This window comes from Nyctibius grandis, chromosome 10 (assembly GCF_013368605.1).
Source record: "Nyctibius grandis isolate bNycGra1 chromosome 10, bNycGra1.pri, whole genome shotgun sequence".
Classification (NCBI taxonomy): Eukaryota; Metazoa; Chordata; class Aves; order Nyctibiiformes; family Nyctibiidae; genus Nyctibius; species Nyctibius grandis.
Window position 1 is genome coordinate 18577057 of NC_090667.1, and position 19834 is coordinate 18596890.

Here is a 19834-nt window from a genome sequence, read left to right on the forward strand (position 1 = left end):
TTTGGCCCTCTTGGTAAGATAGAGCATATTTTGCTTGCCAGTTTGTACATGTTTCAACAGCCTTCTGCCATGGCTTTATGCTTCCGGAACTTCAGGTTTAAACAAATTCAGGGTGCCACAGGGAAAACTAAAGCTGATGTAGAAGCAGCAAAGCCTGTTCATCTCCAAAAATCACTCCTGGGATAGTCTGAGAGCAGATGCAAAGATATCTTTGGAAACACTAAGTAGGGAGGTGAGGATGCAGGAAAGTGGGTGAGAAGGTGGTTTTATGTTCATTCCTTCATGTACACACATGGGATTCCTCTTGTGCAAGTCCTAACCAGGCAAATACAGACCTCAGGCAGAAATGGATGCTCCCAACCCCTTTTGGATTTGCCAGGCTGTCTGCCAGGCAGGGCACTTTGCAGGTGTATCATAGTCTGGCAGAGTAGCTTATCTGAAATGAAGGGCAGGGAGGCAGCTCAGGAGATCATCTACTCCAACTTTACACACTGAGAAGGCAGGACTGGGTGCCAAAATTCCCCCTGAAGCCACAACAGCCACCAGGCTCAGTAGCTTTGCTGAACCAGTGTCACTGTGCCCAGCATCCATCCACACTCCCTGGCTGGGCTGCAATGCACCAAGACCAGCTTTGTGGGGACTCCCAGGGTGTCCAGCTCTGCTGGATCTCCACCTCAGTGAATGAAAGCTCAAATGAAAGATGAGCCTGGCTTTTGTTTTCTAAACAGACCTTTGAGTAATTTCGCTGTGCTCTAAGCACAGGAGTGAAGTTCATTTTTGTCCCATGGCTGTGGCTCGTTTCCCTCCTGCAGACAAGAACACCCCTGGGAGGTTCAAAGGGAGTGAGCTGCTCTTGCCACAAGCCTGGTTGAACGCAGGTGGTGAACAAATGTACAAGCGTGAAAAAAGAAGTACAGAGACAAGGAGAGAGCAAGGGGGAGAGAAAAAAGGAGCAAAAACCAGCAGCAAGGCAGACTATGGGGGAAAAAAAATTGAGGAAGAAAGAAGAGGAACAAGATATACAGTGGGTTGTGGCAGCTGCGTGATGACAGGCACTGGGATGAGCAGACAGATACAAGACCCAGCAACAGTTGTGAACTAAAAGTTTACAAAGGCTCATTTCTTTCCCGCACTCCCACTTTACAGGACTTGAACTCAGGAAAAGAGAAAACCACAGACTCTGTGTCTGCTCAGCCTGACCGGGACATCCTTTAAGAACCAGCCAAAACCCAAAAGCACTTCGATGTGTGGCCAAGGGCCACGAAGAGCTCATGCAAGAGAGCAAATCCCAGGGGAGCCACCCATTTCCCAGTGCTGGCTGGCTCAGAAAAAGGCTCCCTGGCCTCTGGGATGTTGGCTATGGGCACCAAAGACCTTGTGCAGAATTAGCCCGTGAGTTGGGCATTAGCTCCGTCAACTGGACAAGCTTGTTCTTGTGGCTGGAGAGCCAAACAGCATTTACTGTACTCCATGCAGGTTTGTAGGAGATCTTTCCTGGAGCAAATAAAACATCTTTTCTTATTATTTTTCTTCTTCTTCTCCCCTCCCATCCTTTTTTTTTTTTTTTAAAAAAAAAAAAAGCCAATGCATGCTCTGCTGTTACACGCAAAAGCCAAAGCAAGGACATGAGCATTGCCTCAGGACCCAGAGGTGAATTTCGAGCCGTTTCACTGCAGCAGAGAAACTGATAAGAGAGAAGTGGCTCACAGCCAGCAGGATTTATACCTGCACAAGCAACACCCAGTGGATTTCCAGTCCATCACCAAAACTGCTCCAAGGAGTATACGCTATTCATAGGGAACATGGACCTGAAATGCTGGATTTGCTTCTTTTCTTCACTAGTGCTTATTTTGACTTTCTCTCCCAAGTAAATAGGCAAGTTCCACTACTGGCAGCTTAAGACACTATTTATTGCCAAGACAAAAAAACTAATGTTCCCTTGCTATAGGCTTTATATTCAAAGCAGAAAGAACACGGTTCAAGATTGCTAATGCAGCTGGCTGTTATAATAAAAAAAAAAAAACAAAACCAAAAACAAAACCAAAAAAGTCTCCTCTAAGCTGGCTTTGATGCCAAACAAAAGAAACAGCTAAAGGTTCTTCCCCAAATAAAGTATCCTTTCATGAAACAGAAATTCCTCAATGGGAAAAGCTGTAGGTAAAAAACCTGGCGTGGGCAACTTCCCGAAAGGCTGTCTTTAGGTTTTCCTTTAGTGTAAACTACAAGTCTATTTCCACGATCCTGTCCATGGAGGGGAGCACAGAAGCCATGAAGGTGCAGTTCCCACAGGTGGGACTACCTTCCTAAGCAGGGCATCATTGCACAGAGAGCTGAAACACAAAGTAAGCAGATGCTTGCACTGAGCATTTATTTGTGCCCAGGTTTGCCTGGATGAAGGGAGGTGGTTGCCTTTCCCCTAGGAGCTCTGCTCCCCTCCCATGCTACCATGCAGCCGCTGTGCTGGGCTCCTTTTGGCAATGGGGAATGCTGACTTCAAAATTGGTTTCCCAGCTCTCAAGCCAACACACAATCTTGTTCTTTTACATTTAATGGATTTTAAACAGTCAGGTTCCCTTCTGGTCCCAAATACATATGCATTTCTTAATGTATTCGGCCTAAACTAACCAGCTCCGATTCCTGAAAATATTTAAGGATGCACTTAATTTAAAACATTTGAGCAGTCTCAGTGAGGTCAATGGGATTACGCTTGAATATAGCTGCTTTCTAACAGCTCCCAGCCATGCATCTCCTCCCCTACACCAGTAACAGCCAATTTTGCCCCAGAAGAACTTTGTCCATGAGGACAAAAGGTAAACGGGAAACAGAGCAGCAAAGCGATTTGCCCCAACATCAGAAAACAAGTCACTAATGCAGCTAAGACGAGTACCAATGACCCAAGGTCCAATGGCTCCAATGTTCAAAGGGAACCATACGTGGGGCTTTCACACCATAGCATGCTGCAAAAGCTTTACCCACAGCAGTGTTTTAACAGCCCCTCTCCCCAAAACAGCCTTAAGAGGATTTAAAGGCAAGTGAGGCTTGATTAGATTATTGTGACAGCCTCCTCCAAATAAATACAAGCTAAAAATAATACCAGAGGACAGAGATCGCATCTTGACAAGAAGCAGATAAGCTGCTCTCGCTGTAGGCACATAAAAACAGGCCAGACAGATGTTTACGTCAGGTTATTTAGCGCATCTGAATTTGTCAAGTTGTTTGATAACTTCATACTCAAGAACGTTTCTTTCCTCATTACAGAAACATCCTGGTTTCCAGTAAAAAGTGTTGCTGGCACCAGAATTCCCCACATGCTGTTTTCTGCACAGCGGAGAGAAGAGGACTTTATCACTCAGAAAGAAAAGCCATAGATGGATGGCAGTTTTCAATGAGTTTCTGGTGGGTCTTCCCTTCCCTTCTTCCACCCCTTAAAATGTGGTGGCTGCACCCATGCAATATGGAAAAGCCAGATCTTTTCTTTCCCCAGGCTCCCGGCTGCAAAGCAAACACACAATGCCAGCCCAGCACTATTCTTCGGCTGCCGATGCTCCGCAGGGAGACGGGATCCAATTTAACCCAGAAACTCTGCCGCTGTGTTTCAGCTCTACAGGGACACTCTGTAATCTGCACGAGGAATCCAAAGGACTTGAAACAATAAGAGAAAAGGAAATCATTGTTTTAAGACACGTACTGAAATGTCATTGTGTGAATGTACTTAACAGATGGGGAATGCGATGGCCCAATTCAGGCTCCCCCTGGTTAGTTTCTCAGAACCGGGCTGCCCCGTCCTTTCTGCGAGTAGAAAAGTAGGAGGGGGATGATCTGCAAAAGCCTCCTCACCCACATGGAGAAGTGATGGCAGCTGGGGTCTAGGGCCATTGAAGACCCTAGCTGTGGCAGGGATTTTGCAGGGCTTGGAGAGGAAGGGCACCATGTGCATGGCCATATTTCTACACTATTCAAAGAATTCAGAAACCTCTGGGGAATATGTTCGCCCTAAAAAAGGTAGTAAGAGACTCAAAATACAGATGCTGTATCCATTTATACATTGATCAACAGTGGCTCTTGGCTTACCAGGCCTTGAATACCCAGGGGTGGGATGCTCACAGCGTGCAGGCGATCAAAGTGCCCGCTGGACACTCAAGTGCAGTGGGGGTTTGATGCCTGGGCCCCGCGAGCTGCTGCGGGCAGACCCAGCCTGTCCTTTCATACAGGAGGGAAGGAGGATTGCACATCCCATTAGTCCTTCCAGACTTGCCACCCAGTGCACACTGGCAGGAACAAGGTGCCAGAGCATCACTCCGCCCTCAGCGATGCTGCTGGCGGACAGTCCAAGGAAGCATCCTCAGGAGGATTTGTTTTGGATCTGACGTGTGGTTTTGAAGGAGAAGTCCTGATCGTCTCCACTTTTTGCACTTTGGCTCGCAGCACACAGAGGGCTCAGGCTGTGAGAATGGGATTCCTTACAGGTACAAATAAAAAGTATGTCCCATCAGCTAACAGGTCCAAGATCTGACCAGAACTAATCAAAGCAAACCCCTAAACATGTACGTCGTGGACATCAAGTCCTCAGCACTAATACTTCACTCTCCACATCCATTTCTATGGCACCATTGTATCTGCTCATGCAGATACCACCTAAACTGCAACGAGTTTGCTCCGTGCACCCTCCATGAGCCATCCTGGGGTACCACGTCCAGCTGAGCCCAGTGTACAAAACATCCCTGCCATGAATGACTGTCATAGGACAGGATTGCGAGTAAGGACAACCAAGAGATGATAGACTTATTTTAAAGGGCATTTTATTTCACGCTTCAAGGCCAGACATTGGTTCTGCAGGAAGACCAACAAATTTGAGGTTAGACAGCACAACCTCCATCTGCTTTGCAGAAGCAGATCCATGCGCAGCCCATCACCACGGGAGGAAAGAGTGAGCAGGCTCCTGGCACCATGGTGTAACAGCCCATCCCAAAGATCTCTACTGGTCCTCACCAGCCTCCCAGGAAAGGCTTTGGACACCAGAGCCACAGCTCCTCAATGAGCACACGCATGCCCTGCAGCTAGCCACTTTACGCTGACACGCACATCACCGGTCCACCTGAATTACTGTAATCGCAAGTGTCCTGCAGTACCAGAGCCCATCTCAACACCTCCCTACAGCTCCAGGGCCAGCAAAACCCCTTGACACATGCAGGGCACTGGATGAGCTGCATGGCTAGCAGGACCCACCGCTGGCTGCAGATATTTGGACCCCTTGCTGGGAAATGCCGCATAGACAGGATGAGCAGAGATTTAAGGCAAGAGCTCCCACCAGTCCTGCTGGGAGCTGGGCATCTAAACCTCTGCCACAAGGAGCTTTGAAAACATCAGCTCAGGTTCATTTCAGGAGTGGGGCCTGGGATTCCCTCCTCCTACCTCTCTCCTTTGCTTCAGCAACACAATGACGCTCTTTCTCTCTTTCCGAAAGGGCTTGCAGGGCTCTCTGCATCAGAGATCAGGAGCTGTTTTGAAAGGAGGAACCCGCAGTTTGACCCCTGCTCTATTGAGAGACCTTTTGTGCCTCTGCAAAGCCCTCTGCTCTGCACCGGCCTCGCGGTCGGTGGAGGGAAACGCTGCAGGAAGCACGGATTTATTCTGCTGCTGACAATCGGGAGCAGCAGTGTCCTCTGGTGCCTTCATTGTCCAAAGGTGTTTGAGTGTAAAGCTCACACATAATAGCGACTTTCCAGCAATGCCTGTTGAAAAAGCCCTTTGGTGCTCGCCAGCCCTGCCGGGAATGCAAGACCTCAGGTGTCAGGGCTTATCTTCCAACCAAACTCATTCATTTAACAGCCAACTCTGATTACTCCTTGTAGTTAAAAGAAAGCCCTGAAACAAAGGCTCAGCGGCCGCATGCTCCTCGGCCATTCAGTGCTGCCGGTGCGGGAAGCAGGTGTTTCGAGGTCTGCGTTCCCACTCCAGTCTGAAGAGGCTGGAATAAGATACTGCCTTTTGAAACATCTCCTAAAAAGAAAGAAAGAGGCAGCACACCATTGCTTTGCAGGCTGGGGGCAGGCGAAGGGCTCAGCTAATTCATAGCATGAGCCGGTTGAGTGCTGCGAAAGGCATTCCCACGGAAATCGGAAACAAATCTAGCTGTGTGGTTTTCACACCCCTTTTTTTTTTTAATGGGCTTTCTGCAAGCTCTTGGGGAGTGCTCACCTTTCACTGTGAACATCCAGTACTTGATTTGTCGGTAAACAGGCATTTGCAACGGAAACTGCCGGCTCCATCGCCCTGCAATGACAACGGGAAGTGCCCAAGCACCCGTCTCATCAGCATCCCACTCTGTCGCTAAAGGCACTGGTAAGACTGGGAGTGTTTGGCCAGCTCAGGTGAACTACAGCCACTCGGCTCCGAAAATCCTCACGTACATTTAAAAAAATGTTCTTCAAAAAAACCCCACAACCTTGCAAAGGAAAGTTTTCAGTAGGAGCAAAAGACAATGTTTGTCACATAAGTAACAAACTGCATCTTGAAAAGATCCAAGCACAGGTCAAGGTACCAGTGTGACCTCCGTTTTGCCCTCATAATTATATTAATTGGTATTTTTTATGCAGAGGTATTCAAAGAAAGGCTGATGCGGGGGTGCAGGCGCTGACGCAGGCCCAAAGGCTCTGCTCTCCCAGGGCTCAGTCTGCTCTCAGGCGCTGCACTGAGTGCTTGGCAATGGGAGTAGCTGGGGCAGGTGCTCTGAAATAGCACTTGAAAATGATGCTGCGCTGCTTACTCCACAATGGCTCTTTGAAAACGTGCCCTGGCCACATGGAAAATGTGAGTGGGATTTCCTGGACCTTGTTTTTTTTTTAAAAAAATAATAAATCTATTCCTCCAGAAAATTACAATTTCCTCTTCCTTTTCTCATCCATCAGCTGAGCAGAAAACGCGGGGCTAAAGCACTGTTCCTGCTCAACTGGTTTCTGTGCTGTAGCATCCTCCAGATGTTTGACAAAGGCTCCTTGTCTTGCTCTTACTACACATGGGATAGCCGGGCAGTGCCCACGTCAGCATTGGACGAGCCCAGCCCAGCCCCACCACCACATCAGCAGCGCATTCAGCTCAAAATGGCCCAGACAAATTTCTCAGCATCTCTGGCTATTAGCTGCACCTCAAGCTATCAAGCCTGCAAGCCTCGCAGCGCAACGGGGCCCTTCTGAAATGCGTATTCTCTCTTAACCCAGCTATGTTAAGATAATAGCATCCCCCCACCTCCCTTTTTAATAAAGCTGCCAGTTTTAAAGATGCATCACGGTAATTTCTTAAAAGCTACAGGCCATCAGTGCTGCCTGAGTGCTCTTTACTCGGAGTACAGCACCAGGGGACTGCGAAGAACTCACTTGAAGGCTAAAAATACTCCCACCTCATTATATACTCTGGTGGATTACTCAATAATTACACTAATTAGATCCGAAGGTAATTACCGTTTTACTAGTCAGGTGTCCCTTTTGTTAATACACGAAGTCAGCCACCCCACCATTACCTATCAGTAATGCCACCCATGCCAGCAGGTCCTCTGCACTCATGCCACCAAGCAAGGAGGATGCTTGTCCCCCCAGTAGTCACTTCTAAATGGCTCCTCCCCTCCTGCTGCAGGGGTAAGGCTTGTGTATCCAAGCCATGGTCAGGCTTGTATGAAACCAACGTGACTGTCAGGAGATGGAGGCTCCCCTCCTCTGCCCAAGTCTGTCTCCAAAGCCAGGACATTCACCAGAGACACATGCTGCCTGCAGTGAGCATTTCATACCACGGGTGATGCCTTCAACACGACACAGATACAGCACAGTGGCAGCTCTGTGTGTGTGTGACAACCACTGTCGACACTGGAGTGAAAAGGAGCCACCGTGCACCCATCTTCATCATGAGGTTCCCATCAGGACCAAGACTCAGGAAGCACGTCACCAAAACTTCCCCACAAGCCTAAACACCTTCAGGAGCTGCTTGCAGCAGCAAGCTGGTGACTTGCGGTTGGATTTAGGTGTGAATAAGTGTTTCTTTCACAAACTGGCCAGATGAAGCCATTTCCACCTCCTATGTGTTTACTACCATGGCTGTGCCGGAGCTGCCCAATCAGCTACCAGCCAAACCAGCCTACAGGGAAGGAAACAGCCACACTTGGGGGCTTGACAACCTCTCTGCCAAGAGAGCTGTAGAAACCACTCCTGGTGAGCAGCAGTGATGTTTCTAGCTGTCCCAGCCAGATCAGGAGCAGGACATCTGTCCTTAAGTGCCTTGGACCATTTTTACCTGCAGGGGCCACCAGCTCAGAGCTTCTTCCACCCTTCCAAACAGAGCCATCAGTTCAGTGCCAGCTTTTACTTTGGTCCTTGTGTTGCCACGGGATGGATTTCTAAGAGTAGATAGAGGGAAAAGGCTGCCACGCTGCCAGTGGAAAATATGCAGGAATGAGAGGTCAGCAGTACAGTCCCCTCGAAATCCCAAAGACATGTTAAAGGCTTTATTGTTTGGCATCTAATACTGGGGGCTGCTTTGTCTCTTCTCTCTGCGTTTAAAGCTACACTCACTTTTGGGTTTTTGTTCAAGTCTGATCAGTTACCAAAAGGCATTTTTATTCTATGCACGGTTATTTCCGGGAAGAGTAATTAATTTAGGTTAATTTGGAGACAAAAGGCATAGCGATGAACTTTTCAACTAATCCAGAGATAAATGGTAATATATTAAAAACTTACTGGTGATAAAAAGATAAGACACTTAAGTTATGATCTTTCCACCATAAAGTACTGCTTACTGAAAGAAGCAAATTATTTTGAGTGGCTTCAACCCTTTTTAAATAATCCAACTTAAAACAATAGTCCATTTTTTAAGCTGAGCTAAAATGCGTTAGGCTTGTTCCTTCTGAGCCAGACCCTCCTCAGTTCAGTGTTACCGGCAATCCAGAAGCAAGAAATTTCCTTGAACAACTCCAGTCTGGCCATGCCATGGCTATGCATGGGAGATATTGAGGGGCTGGGTTGGATGCAGGTGAGAAAAATCAAAAGGATTTTACTTTCCACTGAGTATTTTATATTCCTCAAACCTGTCTGAGAGGCTTTTTGCCTTTTTCTTTCAAATCAAAAATCAGCTTTCGGCAAATAATTTTTATTTTTGGCAAAAGCTATTTTTTGCTCCAAAAATGTTTAGAGAGGACATTTTGATGTGCTGTACCTACACAGCAATATTCAGAGACCTGAGCAGTAAACACCATCTATTCCTTCTTGGTGAGAGGTTATCCAGCACTGAGGGGACATCTTCCATTGTGTTTCACTCTCAGTAGAACAATAAATGAAACATGGAAATTATTTCTTTAATGGCTTCCTCTAAAAATCAATGGCATTCAACCCAGTTCCAGCTGGACATCCCTTTCTGTTTTCTCCAAGCATCACATGCCTGTTTTGAGTTGATGCAGACGTACAAGAAGACCCAGGACAACTCTTACTTTCCTTTGTAAAAAGCTTATGTCCCGATTCAGGGGAAGAGGGTTCAGACATGCGAACCAGATTTCAAAGCTGGTAAAACACAGTAAAACAAATAATCCCAGAGAGTTGCAACTCTGCCACTCCAAGCCTATTTGGTGGTCCAGGAGCCAGCTACAGGCTGGCCCATAGTCCAAAGCCACCCTAGGAGATGTAAGACCTTTGATGGTGGTGTAGCTGCACTCCCAAATTTCAAAAATGCACAAATGAGAAAAGTGCTCAATAACACCAAAGCAAAAGGACTTTGTGCAATAACTGGATGTATATCGAGAACGATGGAGAGCATGGACAGAGCTACAGCTAGTTTACTACAGGGAGAGCGAGAGAAGAAAAGCACTGGGAAGAAAAGTGTTGCACGGTAGGAAAAATTCTATTTTACAGCCTCTTTACCCCTCTTTCCCCAGTAGTGCCAAGGTATCTGCCAGCTACTTTAAATCTCACTTTCTGGGGTAAAAGCTAAATTACTGATGACATGCATGACATGGGAAATGGAGACAGAACAAGCAGAAGAGCTACAGAATCAGCTGCATTGGGAAGGAACGGTACCAGCTGCCATCCAAAGCCATCCCAGTCCAGGGATGGAGCAAAGCCCTTATTAATCACCAGACACTGATGCAACCCCTGCAGCAATTAGCACTAATCTGCAGCATTTAGGGATGATCACAGGTTTGAGCTGAACAGGAAAATCAATCTAGCAGAAAACGCACCCCAGACACAGGCTTTATTCTACCTATACCAGGTGCCTTCAGGATTACACAGACATACACACACGCTATTTCAGCCCAGAAACCGAATGACAGATCTGAAGTTGATAGGCTGTTTACAACAGGAACCAAGCTCTGAAGTAACTGCTGGCAAATTATCAGGAGGAACATTCTCAAGCACCAAAACAAAACCCCTTCCGGAGAGGAAGATGTGATGGTTGTGCTGGTGTCTCCTCAGGGATATGGCTTAAGCCCCACCGCTGGCTGCATTTGGAGCAAGGACTCAGGGCTGGGATTTCAAGGCTCTCTTCACAGAGTGTTATTTGTCAGGGTGTAACAGCTTGCTGGCAGCGCTTTCTGTGCCCTCTCTCCAAAATCAAATTACTTTGTGCAAATGGAAAACTACCTGAGAAATCAGGCAGGCGTTTAACAAGGGATCGGGATCCTCAGAGGAGGAGTTAGGTGCATGGAGCCAATGTCTTCCCCGGCAAGGCACAGCCAGGTTGAGATCAGGTTCATAAAACACTCTCTGATGTCTGTGTGACCCTTCTAGACTTGCCAACCTCAGCAATCAACAGGCAGGCTCCCAGGACACCAGCAGCTTTGCTGCCAGCAGGAATTATCTCACATCCTTCCCCCCTAGTGCCTAATGACCACATCCAGCTCTTGCTGCCCACTCTCCCAGCTACATCTCTACTGCTTCCTCAGCCACCACTTTCTGTGAGCTTTGGAGATGCTTGACACCTTCCTGAGCTCCTCGCCCCAGCAAACGTGACTGAAATTTTCCAACAAACTCAAAACCTCTTATCAATCACCCCACAAAGCGAGCTTGATCCCTCTAACTAAGACAAAATACTGCAAGGAGCCAGTTGGGACTGGGCAGCCAGAGCTTCCCCTCTGAGCTGGTTCATCCTGTCTCTATCCATTCATCACTCAGTTTCTACCAAATTTCATCAGAGGCTTTTCAAAGTGGTCTGAAGGATCCTGGTGACCATCAACACTTTCGCCACTGTTAGTTTGCTGTCCTTTCCTGCTGCATTTTCCACAGCGCTACATAGACCCACCACATTTTGGAGCTGTTTTCAAGGGAGGCAAACAGCTTAATTTGTTATTTATCTTCAGTTATTTATATTTATTTAATATATTACATTATTAATTAGAAATTTATATAATAAATAATATATTGTTATACTAAATATATTCATATACTAAATACATATTTATCTGTCTTTATTCTGGCTCAACGGGGGGACAAACCCACAGCACCAAGATGTCAGATGTTTCTCCAGAAGCAAGGCGATGAGGCAGCAGCACGATGGGGCTTAGAAAACTGACTCCCAGGCTTTCAGTGTTCAATCCACCAGCCCACGAGTCTTCTGCACGCTCTACTGCCACCAGCAAGGGACAAGGGAACGAATGGGAATTACTTCCCCCAAAGACTCTGGGCTGTTGCAGCCTGGCTCCCTTGGTGGAGGAGCTGCAGAGTCATTTAGGTAAAGGACTCATCAATGATTTATGGTTTCTTCCACAGGGGAAAAAGAAAAAGCTGCCGACAAACAGCAGCTTCTCCCTGTAGCAAGGCAAGTGGCAGAGCCAGCACTCTGACCACTTTGCAGCCAGCAAGCTGGTGCTGGGGAGTGCTGATCAATGCAGAGGCACTGAGAGGCATGGCCAAAAACCCCTTTTGAAGGCAAAAAGACCTCTCCTCACCCTTCATTGTCTTTCAGCCCTCCCAAGGAGCATGGAAGTGATTGCAGGAAGGAGACCATGAGCTGACATATCAGAAAGACATGTATGTGGGTGCCCTGCTCCACCTGTACTGAACATGGCCCTGCTGCTTATTGTCCAGTCTCCCCACTCTTCACATCACCAAATTTGCACATTCTTATATAATAGAGGCAACTTTCACACCCTCAAACCTAGCAGAGGAACCTTAAAACACATCATGTGCCATCCTGACCACAGCCAACTTTCAGACTCCTTTGAGTTCCCAGCCCCAACCTGTTCCTTAATGCAAAGATTTACAAGCAAGGAAAGCATCACTGTTGAGAGGAACAGGACAAAACTCTTTCCTGCACCATGACAGCCAAAAACCCCACCTGGAGTACTGCATTCAGCTCTGGGGCCCCCAACATAAGAAGGACATGGAGCTGTTGAAGCGAGTCCAGAGGAGGGCCATGAAGATGATCAGAGGGCTGGAGCACCTCTCCTGTGAAGACAGGCCGAGAGAGTTGGGATTCTTCAGCCTGGAGAAAAGAAGGCTCCGGGAAGACCTCATAGCAGCCTTCCAGTACCTGAAGGGCCTACAGGAAAGTCAGAGAGGGGATTTTTACAAGGACAAGTAGTGACAGGACGAGGGGGAAGCATTTTAAACTGAAAGAGGGGAGATTTAGATTAGATATTAGGAAGAAATTCTTTACTGTGAGGGTGGTGAGACACTGGAACAGGTTGCCCAGAGAAGTTGTGGCTGCCCCCTCCCTGGCAGTGCTCAAGGCCAGGTTGGATGAGGCTTTGAGCAACCTGGTCTAGAGGAAAGGTGTCCCTGTCTGTGGCAGGGGGGTTGGAACTAGATGATCTTTAACGTCCCTTCCAGCCCAAACCGTTCTATGATTCTATGATAAATCATTAAGCTGAAGAAAATGCAATGCAAATGTTTCTTAATACTAAAACAATGGTTGCAGAGCCCAAGCAGGCAGATGTAGGGTTCCCTACAAGGCCAACCAAAACTTCTGTTTGCTTCTGGGAGCCTTCTGAGGTTCAAAGATCTTAAATAAACAGTGCAGCCATTGAAAACCTATCGCTGGCTCCCCGGCAGCCTGCCTGCAGAAAGCAGAAGCTTGTAAAAAACGTATTGAGCTCCAGCTGGCAGACACGAGCCAAACTCAAGCACGTTTGCAGGGAAAGTTGAGGGCAACACAGCTGGCTTCTGCGGTTGGGAAACAGAGCAGCTTTCCCTTGCTTTTGGATACACCAGCAGTGAAATTTGGGGTCTTCAACCTGCAGCCTGAAGATGAATGGGGTCCTCCTGCCCCCCAGAGACCCAGGACCAAAGAGATGGCAGGATGCTCACGGGGAGGGATATTTATTGGGTTCCCTCAGGAGTATCACAGTGGCAATAATGATGACCTGGCAATTTAAATTAGAACATACAAGGACTTTTCTTAAAAAAAATGGGATGCTGTTTTTAGAGCATGTAGGACAGCCACTGTAAACAGCAAAATTTCTCCACAACCATAAAACCTCACAAAACCCCGAAAAACACACGCAGGAAATTAAAGAGAATTCAGAGGAAAAACAACACCAAACGATTACATCTCTGTAGGGATTATACTGGGAAAAGCTAAGAAAGAACAAAGACCTTGATCTTTCAAATACTCGGCCCGTGCTCAGCTTTGCCGGCGGGAGTTGCGAAGGCAGCACTTCAGACCCCAGCAGTTCAGCTGCTGCTGGGCAAGACAGGGCACCAGGGACTGCGACCGACGACGGGAAGGGAGACAAGAGGACCCACGAGATCCCCTTTATTTCTGGCTTTCTCTTTATTAATTACAAAACTGGAATCAAGTCCAAACTAGCCGATGCCGCAAGCTTATTACACTTGCCTGCATTTTTTATTTTCCTCTTTTTTTTTCCTTTTCTCTAATGCAGCTCTGTAGCACAGCTTTTATTTTAGCTAATGAATCCCTGCCCACACGAGAGAGACTCCAAAACACCCACAGACCAGAGGCAGGGGAAGGAAATGCCGGAATTGTTTGCTGAAATCTGGCAGAGGCTATTTTTTGCGAGGGGCCAGAGGAACACAGTGTTCTCCAGAGATCCTGAGAAGGGTGAGGTCAGAGACTGGCTTCTGCCACAAGGCCTCAGCACTGGGAGGGTTTTTTTTTTTTTGTCTTTGCAATTACATAATGTCTTTTCCATGCCTTAAGTTGGTTGCTTCCAGACTGCTGGAGAGAGCTCTGAAATGACATACTCCACGGCTTTAAAGAAAAAAAAAAACAAAAAAACACAACACACTTCTGCTCGTATAAAACTGCAAAACCTCGTTTCCTGCCACAGTCCCGTATTGTAACAGATGGAGGAAAGGGAGGAGGGAAGGGCTTTTTTTTTTCCCTCTTTCATTTTTCCATATTATCCATGTGTTGGCAACACATTGCTGTCGCAGAGTGGTGTAAAGTTCATTTACGGGAAACCTTCCGAAACTGGAGCAGCTCATAAAACTTTTAATGCAGACCTGGTTAAAAAATAACGACATGAGACCTGAACGTTTTTTGATTCAGTTGGGGAATGCATTTTCAGTCTATTTCTACACTTTAAGCAAATGATGATATTAAGGGCTAATCTAATCATTAAAAGAAAAAAAGAAAAACCCTGCTAAAAGGGCAAAGCAGAGATGTAGCGAGAGTTCAAGAAGTGAGTTAAGCTCCCTGAGTCTCATGATCCTGGCCAGGCGATGAGAGGTGGCTTACGCTACGTTGCCTAAATCTTTACCCACCCTTACCTATGAGTAAACTTCTTAGCAATGCCTTTAGCTTACACTGACCAAAAGTAAAGCAGCTATGAGGCAGCCTGGAAGCCTTCAGGAATGAAAAATGGCACTTTCTAATTTTTTAATACAGGCAGAAGATGAAGATGGTTTGGATGATGGGGCAAGAACCACAGGCACCAAAGGACTGATGAGCCCTGCATCAAATTGCAAGTTATGCCTCCAGTTGGCCACAGCCTGGGGGAAACCACTCACATCCGGATCCACAAAATGACTTCGGCACCAGACCACTACCGCTTTGAAGGCTTGAAGCAACTTTTTCAGCTCTCAGAAAAATGATTGTGTTCCCTAAAATAAAATGGTGTCTCCATCCCATCAGACAGGTGTGACCACCTGTGGATCCAAAGGGTCTAACAGCACAAGGAAACATTTGCCCAAGATGCTCTTCTCTCTGAACACCCTCCACCCCTGATCCTCCAGGGCTTCTCTTCTCCCATCCCATGGCCCTTCCATCCTTCTCCTGCTTTTCGTGCAGATACCTGGGAGCACAGGGTATGGGGTCAGTATATGGGATTAGCAACGAGAATATATTTGCCTAGTTTGAGTATCCGGATAGATGGAGCCACTTGGAGACCTTGGACAAAGGTGCAGGAGATCCTGTAACAGCCACAGTGAGTTGTACCCCTGGGTTAAATGGTGCAGCTGCTCTAAATCCACATGGTCCATGATTTGGGTGAACATCCCAGCTCAACCCCTTGGGTAAGGAGCAAAGCCAAACAACACCCTGGAAGGGGCAGAGCAAAAAGGAATAGGAAACAAGAGAAAGCTGGTCACAAACAGTCCATTCTCTCCTCCAACGATGGAGCCAAGGCATTTTCTACATAACTTGGACTGTATGAACAGGAAATCTGTGTACTAATGTATTCCCACAGCCGCACACACGAGGGGTCTGTGTGCCTCTGGAGTGCCTACAATGAATCATTCATTGTCCTTCCTCAGGCTTTCCAGTAGGAAGAAGCTACACATTTGACCTTATAAAAAGCAATAATTTTGCCTGGTAAGATGTGGCCAGCTGTAACCCAGGCCTTGCTGGCAGCCTAAAATACACCGGAGAAGACATGGGTTGCTGCTGTGCCGCTGACTGCTGCATCAGCGTTTCCATACGAAACTACTATTTTCAAGGCTGCTACAAATGAGCCAAGGAAGAAAAGAAACAAAAGGGATCTGGCCCCAGAAATACTTTTCCTTTTAAAAATACATAAACTATGCTGCCGGTTTTGGCCTCCAATAGAAAAATTCAGAACTGGACATTCTTGTTTTACAACATCTTTGTTTCATGGGAAGAGGACTCCTGTCCTCTTTGTGATCTTTAAGGTAAGCTCGCTCACCTGCTTTCTCGGAAAAGGAATCAAACAGCTAATTTGTTGTTCGAAAATTGGTAACATGATCAACCCAAGGCTCATGGAGGTCAGTAGGGATAAACAGGGAAGAGAGGATGAAGGTGCTTGTCAGCGCATCTAGTAACTCGTCTCTTCTAAAATGCTTGCTCAGTCAGTGGCTGCTATGATATCTAGAGGCCTTTTCAGTAACAAAAGCAATAATTAGGATTTTTAGAAGGAATTAGTCATTCCAAGTAAGTTGATTTTCAGTGGCTGCCAGGGAAAAAGAGTTAGAAAGATGGGTCAGTGGTTGAGAGCACCTGTCTACAACATCTCTGCTCCTTCCCAGAGTTCCTGTGCAACCCTGAGGACACTTGGAGGATGTTTTCGGCAAGTTAGTACAGATCCTGAATATCCAGCCAAGTCCCACGTATGCCACTGGATGCCGGGATGCTGCCAGAAATTGGGTGCATGTGCTGTGACTGGCCTCATCTTCCTACCGGTAAACTGGGGAGAGGAAAGATTCCCATCCAACAGATATGTCAGTAGCAGAGAGACATCACTTGTGAATCCTACACTGATAGAGGTGATGCAAGTACATTAGACAGAGAGAAAGTGGACAGCACACCAAAAACCTGCCCCCTCCCAGCTGACCCAATGTTGGAGGCAAGACGGAAAGAGGGACATGCCTGCAGACCTCACCCATCCTTGCCAAGAGCTGCTGAGAAGGACAACAGTATTTCAGGCTCTGAACCTGAACATCTTGTGTTTCATGTAATCTTATTGAAAATATTTTGATTTATGATATCAATTATCCGTTAACTGAAATCCCACATCTCAGATATCATGAAATTAAGCAATAATGAATAAGAAGCTGTGCTGTTGAGGCACTTACAGAGTGATTCATATTAAATAAGAGACCGTGTAGCCAATATAATAGTTTGCCAGATTAACACATGCCTCGCTGAATAGTAAATACTTTTATTTGTGGCTGCTTTGGAAACAACATTGCGTTCAGTAATTAGTGAAGCGTGAGACTAATAAAATTTATTAAAAAAAAAAAGAAAGAGAATAAAAACTTTGGGTATGAGTGGAGCTTGTGCCTTATCCAAGCCTGAAGGAGAATTTAAAGATTTAATTACAGCTAATGAGAACATATTTCAAAGCTGCAAAGATCTTTTTGCAGCTTAATAATGCACAGAAGGAAACACTGAAGTGTGATGCTCCCATGGGGGGCAAAGTGTGTTGCTCTGGGAACACATTCAAAACCCAAAGGGAAGTGGAGAGTGATCCAGAGGCCAAAGGGGAAAGGCAAATCCTGCCATGAGATGGTCACTTCTTTTCCAGCTTTTGCACATTAAAATTCCTCTCGAGCTCTTCTGAGACTTACTACATTAGGCAAAGCTTATGGTAAGCAGAGAACCTGAAAAAATGTCCTCCAAGGAGCCGACATAGCTTGCAGAGCCATCTCTGCCAATTCTGTTTATTTATGAAATATTGATGTGGTACTGGTGACAGTTGCTGGCTTTGACAGCACTGGAGACCAAAGACCTCTGTAATTAACAAGGGGTGGCTAGTCCACTCCAAGTGCCTGGCCAACACGGCTGAGGCTGAAGGCAGCCCATAACGGGGGGCTCAGCCATTCCAAGCTTTCAACTTTTACAAGCGTTGACACATTGGTAAGATCAGAGTCTCAGCTCACATTGAAACCTGTCTCAAACCAATTCCTACCCATCATTTCCACAGATGTTAGAAACCCTTGTTACTGGCAAACATGGGATACACAAACGCTTTTCTAGTGATGGCGCACGTGAAGAAAGTTTGAGGTCATGGATAAAGTTAGGAGAGAGCACTAGGTGAGGATACCTGAGGTCTGGCTTGACCTTGAGATACTGCACATGATGTCAGGCAGATTAGATGCCCTCTGTGATCACGAACCTTTTGTTGTAAAAGTGAACACAACTGCTTACACGCACCTCCCAGGTGGAAAGGAAAACGTGAGCCATAATCAATATTTGTAAAGCTCCTAGAGATCCTTGTAAAAAAGGCAGGCAGACCTATTTATCTCAAAGCGTTCTAAAATTATACTATGTATATGCTAGTGGAGGACTAAAATTGGTATGAAGTGTTCCCGTACAAAGGAGTCAGCCACCACAATAACTAAAACATGAATTACTTTCTACCTGGAAACAGACAGATGAGTTGTATTTCTCCTGCTGAACACTCAAATGTATCTCATCAAATCTTTGAATGAATTTGTTGCTTGAATTTTGCTGCATTGTACAAGCCTGTTCCAAAGAATGCCTTGCAAACAGTGAATTTCAGATAGCTCGCGGTCAAATTTAGAAATTCGTTCCATATTGAATAATTATAGAAGTCCCAGTTCTGCATGTGTTCCCCATTTTGGTGGCTATGTACTAACATCTTGCAATGCCTCACAGGAAACATGCGATGCAGAGGTCATGTTCAGAGATCATTTGAGCGAACACATTTCATTTCCTCAGAGAAAATCACATAGCAGAAACACTGCTGTTGGAATGATCACAGAAAGATAAAAAAGGCTACAGAAAAGGTAAAAAAAAACCCAAACAAAACTCCACCAAAAAAACATTCAAACAGAACATTCATACAAAAAGCAAAAACAGTCTAAGAAGCTGGTTTGCCATTTGCTTTCTGGCCCCAGTTTACTGAGTGAGGGGTGTTGAGTGAGCAGAGGAAATTAGTTACATTTTTGAGGGTTTGACACAGCTTGAAGAATAATTTTCATGACATAAACAAATAGTTTGATTTGGAATCTGAGGACAAAATTCAACTCACTAGCAAGTCCTTACCGGGGTAAAAAAGATCATCCTGCAGGTGCTCAGAACTTAAAAAACAAATCGAACCGTTCTCTCTCTTGAATATGAAGAGTAAAGGTTATTTAAATCCTTCTCCCTTTTATTCCTTAAATCCATCCCTTGCAGCACACCATGCAGCAGACTCCTATAAGAACAGTCTGTCATTGCACATGCCCATGTGTCACGCAAACGTCAGGTATTTGGTGGGAATAGCTGTTACTGGGCCGCTGAACAGCTAAAAACAGTGGAGGAATACAAAATAACACTGTAAGCTCCAGCCAGCAACTCAGCTACCTAGGGAGCCCACTTTTCCTTCCATGATAAGCAAGGAATTGCAGATTACAGACTTTCATGGACGGACTGCTGCTGCTAACAGAGATATCCACATCAACAGTGACAATTTTGCCCTAGTAGAGGACTCCATGCTAGCCAACGGGGCTGACCCGGCTCCCAGGTTGGCACTGTGGTGTCGGCAGGAGCTCAGACTGAGCATGCATCCATCTGTGCAGACACGCCAGACACCACGTGGCCCTTTGCACCGCAGGGATGAGTTCAATCGGTGGTGAAGATACCACCTCTGTCCAGCTGTCAGTTTTCCAGCAGTGCTATGAGAGTGCTCTGGGGCTGCAACCACACCGACCAACAGCTAATAGACAGTGTCAGTAAATAGCACTGGAGCATATGCAATGTAAGCCCTGGGGTTTTAGGACCAGGAAGACTGTGCTGCAAACTGCCAACTGTGTGCTGCTCTTTATTTCAGCTCTTAAAGCAGAAGAGATTGCAAAGTCACAAAGTACCTTCCAGTGTGCCCCAGAAGCTGTACAGCATTACAGCAAAGTCATGCACGAGCATCACCTGGGGTAGGGAGCAATTTGTTCTTGGCTATATATGGTTCCATTAAGTGATAATTTTGGAAAATCCCATCTCT